The following is a 19,195-nucleotide window of genomic DNA, read 5'->3' as shown; positions in this document are numbered from 1 at the left end:
AACAAAATAAACAAAAATTTAAAAAAAAAACTTGAATTTAGATTTAAAGAAGTAAACATTACTTAATATCATGAAATAAACGGTGCATAATAGAGTTTTATTTTTATTTTTTTTTGTGCGGAAAAGTAAAAACATATTTCAGACTGAATTTTTAAAACGAAATAAATACTAGTAAATTAATCTATATCTTCTATCACACCACCCCAACCAAATAGTCAATATTTTCATTTGGATCAGTAAAGAAATCGGAGATATCCAAATGAGTCACATCAATTGGACCATCATAATCAGCAAAATTAGTATCTAATTTTTCTTTTCCCTTGATTGATCCCTGGTAGAGATCCACAAGATGTTTTGAGGTATGACACGTACGTGCCCAATGCCCTTTCATGTCACATCTGAAGCAACTTTCTTCATGCTCCTTCTTAGATTTGTCACTCTCGTTTGCTTTGTGCATTTTTAATTTAGTGTCTTGTTATTGATAACTTTGTTGATTATTTTTTCCATTATTTATTCCACGTACACGCCCGTGTCCACGTCCACGTCCTTATCTGGTTATTGTATTTGCTTCAGACAATGTAATACCATTTGCTTCAGGCAATGGTATAGAACTAGTTGGACGTAATCCATGATTTTTTCATCAACAATTCATTATTTTCTTCAGCAACTAGTAGGCAAGATGTAAATTTTGAGTACTTTTTGAAGCCACGCTCACGATATTGCTGCTGCGGAGCACATTCGAGGCATGAAAGGTGGAGAAAGTTTTTTTCAGCATATCTTCATCAGTGATTTTTTCTCCACACAAAGTCAACTTTGAACATATTCTGAACAATTCAGAATTGTACCCACTAACAATTTTAAAGTCTTGCAAATGAAGGTGCATCCACTCATAACGGGCTTTGGGGAGGACTATAGTTCTCCGATGATCAAATCTTTCAGTTAACTTTTTCCAAAGAATTTGTGGATCTTTCTCGGTGAGATATTCAATTTTTAATCCATCGTGAAGATGGTGACGGAGGAAAATGAGTGCTTTTGCACGATCTTGCAGAGATTCATTGTTTCCTTTTTTTTTTATGTCAAGTGCAACAAACTCAAGTTTCATAATATTTGCCATTTGTTTAACTACACAATAAAAAAATACAATTAGTTTCTAAGAATATGATTAATCATCACATATTAATCAAAAAAGTCAATATCAACATGACTTTAAGTTACGTGTTTTCCTCTAGGGATAAACACTAATTTGAAATAATATGTTTTTCGAAACATATGCTACTTCTGGAGCACATTATATTTTGCTATTATTTCTTCAAATGCAATATGTCAATATTCTTCTGGAATATTGAGAATTATAATTTATGCTCTTCAAGAGCAAATAATATTCTTATAATGTTGTGCTACTTCTGTAGCAACAATGAATAAATCTATGAGTAATATTCTTCTGGAATATTAATTATAATGTTGTACTATTTTAGGAGCAACAACAATTAAAAATAAATTTAATGTAATGTTTCATAACTAAACATAAAAAAAAATGATAATACATCCAATTGCTCACCATTAATTAATATACAAACACATGTAAAATATTATTTTGAACTAATAACGTGAATCGAATGAAACACAAAAAAAAAAAAAAATTGGTGACATGTTGAAACTTATTCACATATTATGGCACGAAATTTTAATTATGTGCAATTAAAAGAATTGAATTAGTATTAACCAATTAAGGCATGAAATTTGCAGAAACCAATGGATTTGAGAGAAAAGATGAGTTGACTACAGTTATATGGAATCAGCCAAAATAGAGATCTGGAATTGAAGCTTGCTTACAAAAAATATTGACCAATTAAACAAAAAAAAATTATAAGCATGTATAAAATGTAAAGGGTTAATCTAAATATAAGGAGGGTATAGGAACATGAATTAATGCATATCAATTGATTTAACATAAATATATCTCCATAAAAATGCACGTGGATTGATGTAAAAAAATTAATTAATTCAAAGAGAGGTACAAAGAAAACATAATAATCAAGAAGAAGAAAACATAATGATCGAGAAAGATGAGACCACGTATTGCAGATTCAACATATGTATATGTAAAATTCACGTATTATCAAATTAATTTTGATATATGTGATAGATGATTATGAAAAAAAATTATTACCTTTTAAGAGTTTCGTGCTGATAACGTGTTATAAAATGAGAGGAAAAAAGAATAGAGAAAACTCAAAGAGAATAGAGAAAATTCAATAAACTTTTTGTGTATATTATTGAAAATCAAAGGCTTATATTTATAGGTAAGAATCAGAGATACAATGGTAATAATTTCTAGGGCTACAGGGGTACAAATGTCATTCACCAATAAACTTTAATGGACTTTCCATTTACAACATAAAATATATATATATATATATATATATATATATATATATATATATATATAGGTGTAAGTATCTTTTGGACTTGAACCTCACTTAGCGATAACAATTTTCATTTGCGTGACTAAGTCTCGAATTAGGTCCCTTGGGCTAAACTTCAACTGTTCCACACACAGTATCGATCTAGGCTCAGTTTATAGCGAGTATATGTTAATAGTCATGCGCTCTAATTTTGATTCTAGTAAGAGTTTCTAAGAAATAGCCCAATCCCAAGGCCACGGGCTCATGCCAACTCTTACATAAGTGAATCCTCCAAGAATGTGTGTGACTCACACCTCGCAGAACTCTCGCCTCGGTACTCATTCAGGGGTAAACACTTCCTAACATCACATAATTATTAGCACTATTATCATAGGGATGAGCACAATATAAGTTGTACTATTACAAGTCATGTAGTACGGGTTGTTTCTACCATATTGAACTTTCTTCATGGGATCTCCAATCACAAAGGTTGGGTTACTCCCGAAGGTGACTCCGTTATGGACTTAAACCCATCCCCCTCGATGATTTATGTATGTCCATCTCGAATTACGTATATTCATGTACCTATTGGATAATAAATTGGTACCATTAATTTGCAAAACTTTTCTTTTTCACCAGCCCCTTTGCATATTTGCAAAGTCACTTAAGAATTTTTCAAAATGTCAATATCACATATATAATTATAATAAAATTTCTGATATTGGCTTCTAGTAACACTTTTGGGAAAATTCATCCATTGAGCTCTTGCATTTCACCTATAATCTTCAAATTTATTTTTTGGCACTATTCAAGAATTAGTTTACAACTAGGAAAATACAAGGTGTATCTATATTAAACACATCCAAATTCCAAAAATATCCATCGTTGTGGAGTTTCTTTGAAATTTTTCATATCTACAAATACTTCTAAACACTTTCACAAAATATTAGTGTCACAATAAATAAAAATAACTTTGATTTAAATAAAAGTATGACATTTCGATATTTATCCAACTTCTCTTCGAATATTGACCAAAAAAAAAAAAAGAAACTCTATTAAATAATTTAATACTCCCACATTTCTAAGATAAACGACTTGTAACACTTCTTTGCCACATTTGAAACTAGCCTTCCTCATACATATGAATAGAATGTCGCTCACAATAGAGAAAGAAAATATTATCTAATACATGATGTAAAATTCAATATATGTTCAATATATGACTATTGGTCAAAATTAATAAAATATAGGGAAAATTGCAGCTGAGGTACCAAACCTTTCGTTTATTAGCAGACTTTGTCCAAACCTTCATTTTGTGCCAGCGAAGGTCCCAAACCTTTCATAAATATGCAGCCGAAGTCCAGATGAATGGAAACCGTTCATTTGACTGTTAATTGACCAAGAAAAGTAAATGTTGACCTATTTTGACTAAATTGGAAAGGATAAAATGGTAACTTGATAATTACCATATTAAATAAATTAAAAAAAATCAAGGAAAAAATAAAAAAATAAAAAATCTAAGAAAAAAATTAAAAAAAGGGTTGTCTTCTTCAATTTCCTCGGGTCACCAACCGTTAATGCACCACTAACGCCGTTTCTGACATAAACCTTTTCAACTCGACCGCCGGAGAGAGTCGCCGTAATGGTTATTGGGCCCCATTCGACATATATAGCTGGAGTCGCACGTGGCATTCTCGTATCATAAGCACCCAAAACGATGCCGTCCCTCTTTCCGTTCCCCTCTGCAGTCAAAACCACAGCTGGAGATGCCATCGTCACTGTCGGGATATTCCAACTTCAGCCAAAATTATTTTTATTTTTCTCTTCATTATCAATATTCCATATAGAAACTACGCTTTTAGAGTTATTATTATCATTATCTGCAACAAAATTCAAGCCTAAATCTAAACTATCCCAAAGCTTTACAACATTTTTGCCGGAAGTAAATTCCGACCACGCAAACCGTTCATCGCCGCTGCTCCACCGCCTACGGTGCCTCAAATTACCATTTTGCCGCCCCTTTACACAAAATTCTTCATCAAATTTCTGTTGATCTGAAATAGAAGTTGTTTGAATATTATCTTCCTCTTCTTCTGAAGAAGAAATCGAGGAACAATCATTGCCTTCAAATTCAAAATCTCCAGTGCCAATAGAAGGGTGTGGAGAACGCTTGATTACTGAATAGAAATGAAACAAAATGAGCTTGATTCCCTTGATTAAGCTTCTAAGAGTTGCAAAAAGTAGAAGAATTACAGCACCCCATTTCCAAAAACTGAAAACTTGAGATACATTTTCAATGCCTGAAAGTGAAAAGAAATGTGAAATTAAAGTTGGATTCTGCAGACATTCGAAATCAATTATCATTTTCATCTCTGGGAAAATTGGACAAGAATCGAGCTTTTGGGTGGGATGGAAGTGGAGGTGGAAGCGAGAGTGGGGGTGTGGTGTTGAGTTGAGATGGAGAAAGAAGGTTGGAGTGGGGGATGGTGGTGGCCGGTGGATGGCGAACGGCACCACTGACAATGGCCTGTTGCAATTTGGATTGTTGTGGGGGGGGGGGGGGGGGGGGGGGGGGAGAGAGAGAGAGAAGAAGATGATTCATTTTTTTTAAGGTTTATCTATTTAACTTATTTAATTAATGGGATAATATGCAAGTTACTATTTTGCCCTTACTAATCTGGTCAAAATTGGAGTCAAAGTCAGTTCTTTGGTCAACTAATGGTGAAATGGACGGTTTCCATCTATCTGGACTTCGGTTGCATATTTATGAAAGGTTTGGGACCTTCGCTCGCACAAAATGAAGGTTTGGGCAAAGTCTGTTAATAAACGAAAGGTTTGGTACCGCTGCTGCAATTTTCCCTAAAATATATTATCACTTAAATTATTTGACTATACCTTTATGAGACTAGTGATTATATTTGTCCAAATATAAATATTTACAAATTCTTCTACTTGGACAATATAATCGAACACAATGATGTTTATGTATCACAAAACATTAGACAATATTTATTAACATAACCATAAAGTATCAAATATGTTTTAACAATATTTATCTACGCAAAACGCCTTCATAGTCACAAAACAGATTTTAGATGCAAAATATTTGCAACTTTGTACTCTAAATTAGCTAAACATTGTATCAACCATAAATTAATTTTCAAATATAGTAAACCAAATATACCTCAAAAGTATTAATATTTCAATTAAACAAAATCATGTTGAATTCTAACTAATATAGAATATGACCCAAAGAACAAATAAAATTGCAACGTGCCCAAAAATCAATTTTTAATGACTATTTTGATTGATTAAAGTGGCCAATCAGAACGATGGACTAACTTAACATTAATGTAATTAAAATCGATAATTACATCGTTAAGTTTCACATTTATTATTGATAAGTGTATTTTATACACTTATGGAGACCTAAAAATATTAATATTTAATAGTTCTTTAAAGTAATTATAACTTAATTTATTGTATATTTCATTTATTAGATAAAACTCGATAGTTGGAAGTTAAATTGAAAGAAAGAAGCGAAAAACGGCGAAAAATAGTGAAGTACAAAGTTGAGGACCAAATTGCAAATATCAAATGGTTGAATTGGACCATAAGAGATAATTTAAAGATTGATGAGAGTCAATTGGATGCAACTAGGAGTCAAAAAGGAATGGAATATCATCAGAATATTACCATAAATCGACTTTCAAGTACATGATATATTTTTCAGATTTTTAGTCAAGGATTGCGACCAATTTTTGTCATAGTAAATGTCCGAATTGGAAAATATATATCTATAGGAAAATTGTAGCCCTTTTAGTTATCTTTCCAATTGATTTTGAATTAACATAATCGGATATCGGAAGACAAAGTTATGATCAAAATACTGACTGCTGTGCAGAGACAAAAATCCGCGCGCGAGTTTAACTTTCCATATTCGATTTAAACTTTTTTGAAAATCAATTTGGACGTGATTTTTCACCAATTTTCGACCCCTACAGATACCCAGTAAGTGAATACATGAAGAGGGCTCGCATACATATCTCTTATACATAATATACTCCAATATTCATCAACTATCATCATCAAAGGAGGAGAATTCATTGTTTTTGTGAGAGAATTGAAGGGGACTTGCAAGAGCTCAATCAAGTGAAAATTCAAACTTGGCATTGGACAAAGAAGAGAGAGCACAAGTGGAGATTCATTAAAAAACCATTGAAGAGATTCAAAATTTCAAGATTTATCTTTATCTTCTCAATTTATCAAAAATTTGGGTTATGTCTTTTCCACTTATATATGATTTCTTATAATTTCAATATGTTAGGCTAGTTTTAAACATTGTTAGGATAAGATGAACCCTTGCTATGATATTTTTAGCTTTTAATTAATTATTTTGATTTTAGTTGTGGATGTTTATTATTGTTTTTATCGTTTTTTTAATTGTTTGATCACCAATTGAATTGTTAGTGGATTTTATTGTTATCGAGAGAGACAATAGGATTTTAGCACAATATAATAAACATGGTAAGGTTTGACAGAGAATAGAGATATACCTCTATACTTTATATGGTTTCAATAGATGTTCTAGCACTTATTAATGCACTTATCATATTTGTATCTTTCATCGAGAGATAGGAGAATTACATGAGGGGAATAGATTTGATTATTATTGAGAGAGACTTTCAATTAAATTAGGAACATTGACCAACACGAATTATTTCAAATTGTCAATTTAATTGTTACATTAAAATGGAATAACAAGGGGGATTCTACATCTTAACAATATTTCTTACGAATTTGATATATTTTGTTTACATTGCTTTCTATTTAGTTGATAGATTTTATATTGTTTAGTCACAAATTGATTTTGCTATTCGATTAAGGGTACTGTTAGCTTAAACTTGATCAAACACATAGTTTTCGTGGGTTCGACACTGTACACACCACTTTATTGTTCACGATTTCGTTCACTTGCGAGTAATCAAACGATCAATTATTATTATTATTATTATTTATAACTAAATCTAATTCCATAAACTAGCATATCTTTCTCCCTTTACCACATCAATAGGAAATTTAAAATAATAGTATTTTGACTGCAACTATTTAAAATGCTTTCTATTTAAATCCTAAATAAATTAGAAATGTAATGAAAATTAAAAGTTTTTGGAAGTTACAATAATACTATCGTAACTGCTCGAACTATCATTACCACACTTTCGAAATGTATCAATTTATGCATGTGGCCACAGTGCTGCATATTGGTGCTCCCATTTTATTACCTAGGCTTGTACTTCAACTTGTTGATTTTAGTGTAAAACCATCGAGTCAATCTTCATATCATATGAAGCCATACCACTCTAGATTTATTTCCTAACCTTTTTTTTTTTCACAATGAAATTAATAGTGTGATGACAGTTATATGTGAATCTTATCAAAATAAAGATCAATGGAGATGATATCTATATATCTCCAAATTATAGTGTATACAATTTTAATTATAACTGTACTCACTTAAGAGTCGGTTACAATATTTATATAATATTTAAAATATAAAACTTCTCTTATCTATCATTATTTACCTAGATATTGAAAATAATCGCAAAATTCATGTATATGCACAAATATTAATGATTACATAAAAATCACATAATTTTACCTTCAACTTCAAGAATCGCAGTTTGGAAAATATATCTTCCTTTTGTAGTCATCAAGTAGCAACAACTTGTAATCAACTGGTAAATAAAGACCATATTTATTTGAAAACATATATGCACGGCTTGTATAAGTAAATATTAAGAAGCAAAATCTTTGAAACCTTGCATCTGCTTAACATCTCAAACTAATCAAAACGAGCATTCAAAAGTTTTTACGAAAATATTTAGGCTTTGTTTGTCTATCATTCTACAACATTATTTTTCTAAAGTACTCATTTTTAACCATACATTCTTCACTAAAATAATATTACACGTAAATAAAAAACTTTTCATTCTTTTTTAACCACACATTTCAATATCAATCACTATTTCATAACACATTATTCACAAATAATGGGGCACAAACAAGCACTTAATCATTGAAACATGGTTCTTGAAATAACAATTAACAGCCTCTTTAATTTCAAATCAATCATTTTGGGGAAATTTAATTTTAGTGATTTCTTTTTAAACTTGCAAATGAACTTTAAAATAAAGTTGGTTCTAACGTTTGCACACTAGATGACTTGGATATACTTTTAGTTTGACTAAAATGCATGTCCCTTTTCATGTGCTCTCTCTCGCGTGCAAGATTTCCAATTTCAACAGACATACGCATATCTTTTGATAAGCTAAAATTGTAAGTTTTAGACTATTTATAATTAAGTGGAAAAGTAAAACATATGCAATGACTTTACCTATCAAGAATTGTCTACATACAAATCACCAGCACTACTTTAGATTGTTGGAAAAATTAGGTGATTTGTATATAGATTTATTTATAAATTAGCATAATCAATTAACTGACATAAACATAATTGAACAATAATATAAAAATAAGAAGAGGGTTAGAAAGAAAGCCTTGAGAGTCACGTCGACGATGTTGTCATAAAGTCGTATTGCTTCCCCTTCGTGCGAGTTCTTTCGGTACTACACGGTTCCAAGATAAAATTCATGTGGCTCTCATTGTATGGGCACAACCATGGGGAGATAAGTGAACGAACATTTATCGAGATGCCAAAAGTATAATATAAAATTGTAGAAAGGATAATGTTTCAAGTGGTTCTCTCAAATTATAGAAATAACTCCCTTATATAGTGTAAAACTTCCACCCCACAATAATTATCCCAATTAACATATAAGTTATCAAATGAATTATGGTGTTTTAATTTTATGTTAAAACTAAAAATTAATAGGTTTTAATTTATTGAAACTTATTTCACGTTACAACTACCCCCACATTTATACCACAAGTTATAATGTGTATATTACACTATAATGTTACTAATTTAATTTTGTAATAAACTGAAATAGAAACAACAAATTATTAATTTGAAAATTTAAAATTTAAAATATTTATTTTTGGTTGTGTTATTTGTAATTTGTTTTTCTTGCCAATATTTTCTATTTTAATTCTAAATTCTTTAATTTTAATAAAATATAAAAGTAAAGTCCAATTGATTAACCTCCACAAGTACGGGCGCATGATAAGTGATTTCCTATCAATTCGCAATCTATGCACTACAATCACATCATTTTTATTAACAAATATTCACCTTCATAATGATTTACACTTTAGAAATCCACTTTTTTCCTGCATTATATCCACCAAAAAAAGAATAGGTAGAACGTCTTAGTTAAATCTTGATTTGGATTATCCACATACTATCCATCATTTCTTGAAAACGAAAAAGTGGTAGTCTTGTCTAAAGCTATTAAACTCTAAAAAAATTTATTTATATTACGATTGTATATATGTTACAAAGCTGGATCGTCGATCCTTATTTGGCTTGGCATAGAACCTACTTATTTCTTTATATATTGAAAAATAGTGCGACTTTCACATTATCTTGATGTGTAAAAATGGCTTGAAATGCTAGAAGATGCGGTACCTTGAGAAGCCCTTAATGTATAGGCAACATTTTCTTTTTCTTTTATTTACATAAAACAGTAGAGTTTAACTTTATAATCTTGATATCAAGTTGAATCACTTCACTAGAAAACTAAAAACCGTTAAAAAGGGAATAAGTTTATTTACATATATTTTGCAGTCAATAGATATTATGTGTAATAATTTGAATCAACTCAAATAAAAGCAATTGCAATATCGGCTTATGATGTCCTACAAATCATGTACCACAATCACCTGAATTATATGTCTCCCAATTTTATTACAAAATAATACACTTCATAATCATTTAGACTTTTATGGGCCTTTCTTCTGCATTATTATCCACCAAAAGAACAATCAATTGGTTGTCTGAATTTAATCTTTATTTGGATAAGAGCCTCCCAGACCAAGTACCCTATGTTAGTATGTTACTCTCGTCTAAAATTTTAAACAGTGAAGAAAATTTTTATTATTTATTTATATTAGATGCCGAATGGTATATATAAAGAGCTATGCGACATTTCACATTTTCTAGACGTGTCAAGATCGCTCGAGGCAGAAATTTGTCTTCTCATTAATGAGTGAACACATGGAAGTTTCATAAATAGGCCATGGTTAATTTAAACTCACAACATGTGCATACTCTATCCAAGTTGAATAAAATTGTCTGAAAAACTAAACTAGTGAATATTTAATTATTTGTATTTCATTTTCAACAATTAACATGTAATAATTTGAATCAACTCAGATAAGATTAACAGTAACATTGACTTTCTGAGTTTAACTGCCTATGACCAAATTTATAGACGTGCAATTAATAACACATCATCTTTCATCTCAGTTTATGAAATAGAAACGTGCCAATGGATGAACATATCTTTCTCAAAGAAAACACTTGTTCTTGTACCATTATCTTTATTTACTGACTTTGAGCTCTTAGCCGAATTCGCTCTACATTATTGAACAAATTTTCTATATCTTCCATGATTTTTCAACATCCTTACGTAGCCCACAATGCATCCATGGGCTACTACTTCTCACAAGCAAAATTAATTATCTCATCAAATTTGTCCAAATCCAACTTTAGTCTTGATACTTGGCTCGTAGGTTGAGAATACATCAAATTGGAACGCACCAAAGACCCCATGTTCTTATACCACTTGTTGGGAATCTGGACATATTTTCAGATACACCACGGGATCAGAAAATCTGAAGAACAAGAGAGATAAATAATTATGATAATAGACAGGGCCGGTTCTGTGATTGTCGGGGCCCGAGGCGAAATTCATAAATTGGGCCCCCGGAGAAATAAACGTAAATGCAAAATTCAACGGTATATTATGTGACCTATTACTGACTTAAAACTAACATTAGAACAACAATCATGTAAGCCGATCAGGCCACAATTTTATAAGCCGCTAAGGCTTCAAACATTTCTAATCTTTTCAATAACAAGTTAGGGCAAGTCATTACTTACTTGAGAAGTGAAATTTCGACGAAAATTGTGGAATTACACCTTTGAGAATTCCATCGTCACAACTCACAAGCCTGGAATAAAAATTTAAATAAAATTAAAGATTTTAATCATAGAGTGAATGAACGTGTGCCAAGTGTGGAAGTGCAAATTAAGAAATCGACATAATTGACTAAAGATTTATACACTACTTAAGATCTTTTTATATTTGTGATGTGTCACAAAATTGATTGTGTTCTTTATTTCTAAATAGTCATTATGATACTTTAACTTATACATTATCAAATTTAAGTAAAATTAAATTTAGAGCATTGTCGCTTTGTAAGAAGTTATCCTAATCAATTCCTTGAATTAAGTTATCAAATTCATTAACTTGAAAGGACCTGAAAAGTGAAAGCTGAAAGTTATCCAAATCAATTTTTGGCTAGACTCTGGCTTCTGCTATAAAGTGAAAGCTGAAAATTTTAACTTGGACAGGGACCATAGGGTAATACCGTGTAACCGGCTAACCGTAATAGACATTATAGACTAATATCAACAAAAAATCAAATATATGAAATTCTACAAATCTAACAATCACATATACATATAATAAAGACAACCCAGTTGATAAAATTCATCAAATCAATGGGAAAAGTTTAGAAACAAACCGAAGAAAGGAGAACAAGAAGTTGTTGGGCGCGAAGGCGAACGACATATGGATTGGATGGGCGGAGGAGGACTACACTTGACGAAGTGACTGAAGTTGCAGAGATGACTGACGAGACTTCGAAGGTTCGACCAAAGAGCAGCCGCAAGCCATGGGATTGAATTTGAAATTTGGGAATTTTGGGTCTTGGGATTGAATTTTGGATTGTGGATAATTGGATACATAAGTTGGGTTGGTAAGGGTAAATGGGTTGTAGGCTATTTCCATTTGGGCATGGCATTGTTTTGAATTAAAAAAAAAAAAAAAAAAAAAAATATATATATATACATATATATATTCTGGACAAAATAAGCCCCCTTTCAGTCCTGGGCTGAGGCACATGCCTCAATGGCCTCGCCCCAGGACCGGGTTTGATAATAGACTATTCACGTAAAAAATGAAAAATGAAAAACACTACAAGGTTTTGAGAAAACAACAGCCCATGAAATATTTACTTATATAATTTGAAAAGTATTACAACCATTTAATAACTTTAGCACACTCCAAACTGCCCCTCCCTTCCTCCCCTTTCGAAAAAATTTAAAAAAAAAAGAAAGACCAATAAAATATTTAAATTGGGTGAGATTGCAAAAGATCTTCAAATTCAAGTCTCACTTCAAGACAGTCCATGATTTCTATTGCCCTATTGATAGGGTTAAATCAAGTCAAATGTTTCAACTTGCTCAACAGTGTGTATAAATTTAGGATAACCTAAATTATATAAGGGAATTTTCATAAATGTCACGAAATTTGAAAATCCACAAAAAAATTTCATTTTCAGTAGAGATGCTAAAAAATGTCACTTTTCGTGTGAAATGTCCAAATTACCCTTAGTGACACATTTTTAGGAACATTTAATACTTAATTTGAATGTCATTAATGTTATGATGTGATGATTTAATTTGTATATTATAAATATTGGATATATGATTATTATATAGGATAATATGAATTTTAGTTTTAAAAAAAAGATAAAAGAATTTGAAAAGTTAACATAAACACATATCTTCTAACCGTTAACAAATCCTAACTTCTTATCCATCTTCTTCATTCATTCATCAAGAAGATATTACTATTGAATTTATCATCCATTTTGAAAGGTTAGTATTCGAAATTGTTTATATTTTTACCTTATAACTTAGAGTGTGTTTGATTGATATGGAAGATATCATCTAGAAAAGAAAATGTTTTTCTTGTTTTGAGGAAAATAAAAATCACCTCCACCCAAGGAAAATATTTTCCTTAAAAACAAGGAAAATTAGGCATATTTTCAAAAGTTGGAAAATGTTTTTAATGAAAAAAAAATAGCAATCAAACACTTCAAGTAGGAATTTAGGTGAAAATTTGATATTTTCCATGAAAAATAAATGTAATCAAACACACCCTTACTGTTTTGTAAATGTTAAATACAATATAATCATTTTTATTTGAAAATTTTGAAACTCTTATTGATTGATTTGTTTGGTTTTTAAATCTTTTAAATCTTTTTAAATCCTCTACAAAATATTGTGAAGTATTCCTTATTTAATGAAGCATTGAGTTATATATTTGGAAGATGTTGTCATATAATTGAGAATTGATTATTATCATTAATGTTTTGAATAATTTCTTCCAATCAAACCTAATAAATTTTTGTAAGGATTGTCACTTTAATGATTTACTATGCAAATTATTTGGGAAGAAGATTTTGTTATTTTGTAGTATAATAATGATGAACACACTTAATGTGATGAAATTTTGTTCCAATCACCCATATATATGCTTTCTATCAGTTTCGACAGTTCAACTGTATAATTTGACCTGTACAAACTGTCAGGTTAGTCATTTCGAACTCAACATATCGAAATTGTCGAGATAGATATTTCAATTGCCGAATTCTACACTTGAAAACTGTCGCGATAGATATTTCAATTGTTGGCTTGATATTTTGCTATTTTATGAATTTAAATATTCGAGAATGTGCCACTTTCATGCTATTAAATGCTTACATATTAATTGTGTAGAATTCTTACCATTATAATTTCAACATTTTAGGTATGAGTAATCATTTGAGATTTGTTGTGTCACAAGGGGGAAAGTTTGTTCATGTGGATAACGAATGGAAATAAAGAGAAGATAAAACTACTCACATGATACAAGTGATTTAGATACGAGTGTATCTTACGAATCAGGAAATGCTCTCACTGTGGTAGAGTTGTAACACCATTCATGTACATAAGTTTGATGCCTCAAACTAGTTGAACTTGTATTTTCTATGACTGAATGATGACGTTGTACATTTTTAAGTTTTATTATCATTATCATTTGCAAACATCAGTCCTGTAGCAATAACTTCACAGCAAAATTTTCATATAAACAGATTACTTCATTACATTTCAATAGTTCAACTGTCAGTCCCGACAGAATATTTTTTTTCGTAACTTGCCCATGGTTTTTTTTCATGTCACAATGTTGGTGTTATACGTTCTGCATTTATATTATTACTAAAATTGCTTTACCATTTGAAGACATTAATCGTGTTTAAGTTCACAAGTAATATATTTCATCACATCCCAAAAGTGAAACTGTTGGTCCCGATAGAAGGTTCCTATCATTGTCAACAGTTGGTTGTAAACTTGACTACAAATGAGATGTAGAAGAATATGATGTTGCACAACATTCTGTACAATCATTATCGTATGAATCCATAACAAAACTACAATAAATAATTATAGCCGATGACGTACGCAAATTTTGTCCACGTTAATGGTCGTCAAATTCTTGGAGATGCATAAGCATAAATATATACAGCTACCAAAGTGCGTTTATAATCAAATTCTTGGAGAATTATCCCTAGTATGGTCATTTAGTATACAACCATCAAATAGTATTTATCGTAGTACTAACAAATTTCGGGGTCACTAATACTTGATTTCTTTTTCCTCTATTTGGTGTATGGAATCATGATAGATGCTATAGGAAATCGAACGCATGTCGATCGTGGCCTCTTTTGTTAACTATATCGTCGCCTTCAACGTGTATGGTAGCCACCACCAGTATACCAGGGACATCGTCTATGCAAAAGTAGTATGGCCGAATTATTTATCCAAAATGTTAAATAATAACATAACATAGCCTACCAACATCTAGTTATTCGCTCGACTACCTAAAACTAATATATCGAATCCTTCTTTGGGAACTTACCTTCAGGTTGGACCATAGCGTTAAAACTGGAAAGCGTGCTTTCCTCCATGGAATTATCCAACATTGTTCTATCATTTGCATTTAAGTCATGAGAAGACATTCAACATTAGTTTTCAACTTAACATGCTTATAATATATAATAAGAATTCAACTTATTATAACTTTTCCAATATAAACCTTACCGCTCCCCTCCATCATGTCACAACCCAAGGAAACTTTTTCTTTGTCTAGGCACGACATTTAGGGCTCTACGCCTCATCCATCTAGTTGAAAACTATATTTGCAATATTAACGGATATATCATCATTTTTTAGTTTGTATATCAGGGAATAAGATGAGAGCGTTTAAAATTTTGAATTCCTCATAATTAACTTACATACCATTTACCTCTTTGCTCCCACTAAATGGGTCCTTCTAGTCATTTCGGGCACACACCTTCCAATGCTATGCCTCCTCCATTTTTGGGAATGAGGAATTCAAAATTTATCTGTAAAAACAAAGCAAAAAAATCATATCATAATAATTAGTACATGTTAACACGACACACACATGTAAGAAAGCAAAATCACACGCGTGTAATGTTCGGATGAACCAAAGTTGAACATGTAGACAGATGAGAGATAATCTCCCCAATGGTCATTGAACTTTGCCGAAGTCTCCCCGAGAGGTCACTAAACTTCAAAACGTCCCTAAATAGTCACTGAAATTTGTCGAAGTCCCCCAAGAGGTTATCGAACTTCAAAACATCCCTAAGTAATCACTGAACTTTGCAAAAAATTCCTAGAAGGTCACTCAACTTTGCAAATTGGGGACCCATACATCACTAGTTTAGTGACCTTCCAAGAACTTTTTACAAAGTTTAGTAACCACTTAGAGACGTTTTGAAGTTCAGTGACCGCTTAGGGGACTTTGACAAAGTTCAGTGACTATTTAGAGACATTTTGAAGTTCAATGACCTCTTGGGGAGATTTCGGCAAAGTTCAGTGACCATTGGGAAGATTATCTTAGACAGATGACTACCAAACTGATCTGTCGAGAAGTTGTCATATGCTGAGAAATACTACCTTTAACTGTCCAGAACTTTAGTCCATTTATCAAGAATGACAATTCATATTGACAGGTGATTCAACTCATCTGTCAGTATTTAGTTATCTGTGGAGAATAATTTAAGCGAACTATCGAGAACGACGGTTCATTGCAACAGATAGGCCACGTAACTGATCTGTAGAATAGTCATCCATAAAAAATTCATAACTGTCGAGACTTTCATTTTGACCAATTAAACAGTTCACTTAAAACATTTTAACATAGAGAACAATACGATTAGATATCTCAGATGTATATAAATTGTAAAAATCAACACTCACGCGTGCAAGACAAGGAAATGATAAACTAAACCATCCGAGCATGTACCTTCCGGGTCGGCAATTGATAAGGTTGAGAAATTAAACATTTGGATAATTGCTTTATTAAAATGAAAGTAGCAACACTTTTTTAAAATAAAAGTAATTATAAGAAATAAATTCATAGATAACATACATAAATCATAATGTTAGCATTTTCATAGAACTGAAAAAAATAGAAAACAAAAATTGAAAAAAAAAAAAAAAGGCATATTGTATCGATCCAGGGCCAAAAATGCAAACAACAAAAAAGCAAACATTCTTAAATTTGAAGAATCAGAAGAGAAGATAGTAAAAAATGAAAAAAGAAAGAAAAAATCGTCAAGAGATTAATGGTGGTCTTCGTTGGCGGTAGATTAATTAACAAGTCGTCTACAGACTTTTGACGATTCGAATGAGAGAGAAGGGAGTGAGATTAGTGTTAGTGAGTATTTGAATGATAGATTAAGCTGTATTTTTTGTTTTTGTTTTTGGTTTTACTTTTCAAAAAAAATAAAAAATAAAAATTGAGTTATTTGATGTGACATTTTTTCAGTTTTTGTACGATTTTTCATAGAGTCAAATCTCATTTAATAAAGGACATGTAGGGTATTTAAATTACCTAGAAGGGACAAAAATGTCCAAAGATGACAATCTTGCAAAAAACTTTAAAAAAGTAACATTTTTGAGAATGCAAAGCCCAAATTCGACATGTAATGCAATTTCTTCATTAAAAATTATATATAATTTAACGGAAGTATGAGTTAAATTATAATAAAACATTTGAAATAATATAATAATGCAAGTAATTTTGATACAATTATTGGGTTTCGATCATCGTATTCAAAATAAAAGAGTATTATAAAATACACTACTCTCAATAATAGCAACACCTAAAGAATTTGATTGTTAATATGAGTAACAATTAGTAAACATTTTGACATTTGTGAAAACAATTGGGTAACCAGATGAAAAGCAAGTAAAATTTTTAAGATTTTTGAGATTTTTTTTTTTAAACAATAAGGGTTTTTTTTTTTTTTTTTTTGGTGGGTTGTGTTTTAGTGGTCATATACAGTAATAATTATCATATCATTCAATCAAACTAAGGTGTGTATCTTTAAGCTCCATGGAACAAAATTTTGTTTTCAATCTCGTTCATGTAGAATTTGTTCACGAGAGGTTTTCAATTAAATTTAGTTTGACTGAATACACATTTATTATTTTTCATGTCAATGTATAATTAATACAGAGTGATGATTATGATGAAACCGTGAATCGTATCACTTTTTCTCATCTATAGCTTGTTTGAGCTCCATTTTCTTTTGAGAATGCATTTTGAAATAGTGAATTGATGGAGAATATATGGTTAAATAATAAAGAAAAATTTTGGATTTTCGAATAATATTATTTTATTGAAAAATGTGTATTTGAAAAGAAAAGAAAAAATTATATTTTGAAATAATGAGAATAAAAAAAGGTTCTAATTAAACATCGAAAGCTGAGATTGTAAACAACAGTACCTTTAATCGTTTTCTTAGTTAGAATTAGTAAAATATTTAAAATCACTCGATATTTTGTATTTCTCAAATATAACCTAGATTTATTAAAATAAATAATCGAGTAATAGTATTTGTGGGACAATAATCTAGACACGTTAGGTCCACTTAATAATTGTTCTGTTACGCCCCTCACCAACCATCTCGGCGCATCAAATCTACTCTCCAAGAAGAGACCATGTGGCAAGCCAAGGCATTACCGAAGTGGTATCTAGTTGACGTATTGTGAGAGGCATCACCAAAGTAATATCGTCCGAGGTGCTCTCTGATACCGAAGTGCGAGGAAACTCAAGGCATCATGCGGCAAAGGCGTGCAAAGGCCCCTCCGCCGTCAGTTTCAGAGATGTATCTATGTCAGGATTCTCTATCTTTATGGATTGATTGATGTAACATCTCTACTTTTTGTCAACTCAAATATCAAAAGAATTAATTGTCCGTCAATCTTAGAATGCGGCTAATTGACGCTTATGAACAGACGCCTCACACCATCAGATATATACACGTATCTCACATCCAGCGGTACCCTTTGCCTACAAGTACCAAGGGCTTGGCCAGAAACTGTGAATCTTTTCTAATCCAAGTACTCTACAACCAAGCAACATATATTCTCCTCTCCACTCTCTTGTACAATTTCAGCATCGCCACCATCACCATCCCTTGACTTGACCGTCAAAGTGTATACGACCGCCACCACCCCTGCTGGTACCAATAGTGTACGTCTGACCGTTTGCTTTTGTACGCAGGGAGGAACACGTGGAGTGGTTCTCAATTGGTCACGTGGAAGGTCCAATTCATGAGGTCAACAGATTGATGTCTTCTGTGCGACTATTTAGTGGAAACTGTTAGAGGGGCCAATGGGTCACCCTCCATTGTATTCCATCTCTCAGAAGCCTAACACCACGAACTCTTTGCACAGG

Source organism: Olea europaea, unplaced genomic scaffold (assembly GCF_002742605.1).
Source record: "Olea europaea var. sylvestris unplaced genomic scaffold, O_europaea_v1 scaffold505, whole genome shotgun sequence".
Taxonomy (NCBI): Eukaryota; Viridiplantae; Streptophyta; class Magnoliopsida; order Lamiales; family Oleaceae; genus Olea; species Olea europaea.
The sequence above is the reverse complement of the archived record's forward strand: the minus strand, read 5'-3'. Positions refer to the sequence as shown.